The following is a 575-nucleotide window of genomic DNA, read 5'->3' as shown; positions in this document are numbered from 1 at the left end:
TAGTAATATGTAGGTACCTATATACATATTATTAAATAAAGAGAAAATCTGTACTTAGTCATTCGAATGGTTTGCGTTGGTTGTGGGCAGATATATCGAGAAAATTAATTCTTGTTTTCTTTTTTTTTTGTTGTAAATTGATGTCTGGCATGCTAATTAAATTCTTGTTGAATGTTGAATATAATCATATTTGTCCTTAGGAATGTACCCTATACAAATAATACGAGTCCATTCGTTGAAGTTACCTTCTATCCACATAGTGAAGGTACGATATTAATTTACTACTGTTTTAACCTGCATTTTAAAGTGGATTACATCTAGTTACTCAAATCAGTGGGTGTTTGTTGTTGTTTTGTTGTTTGTTTTTTCTTTTATAATAAAAACATTTTTGGGTTCACTAATACTGAACAAAGTAAGCTAGCAGATATATATTCTATAGATGCGAGATATACAAAATATTTTTTAATTAATCTTACAAATGAGTAATGTAAAAATAATTAAATTGTAGTGACATACCTACCTCATGCACATTTGTCATTTGTTTGTAGGTAACAAATAAATAACAAATTCAAAAA

This window comes from Anoplophora glabripennis, unplaced genomic scaffold (assembly GCF_000390285.2).
Source record: "Anoplophora glabripennis isolate ALB-LARVAE unplaced genomic scaffold, Agla_2.0 scaffold518, whole genome shotgun sequence".
Classification (NCBI taxonomy): Eukaryota; Metazoa; Arthropoda; class Insecta; order Coleoptera; family Cerambycidae; genus Anoplophora; species Anoplophora glabripennis.
The sequence above is the reverse complement of the archived record's forward strand: the minus strand, read 5'-3'. Positions refer to the sequence as shown.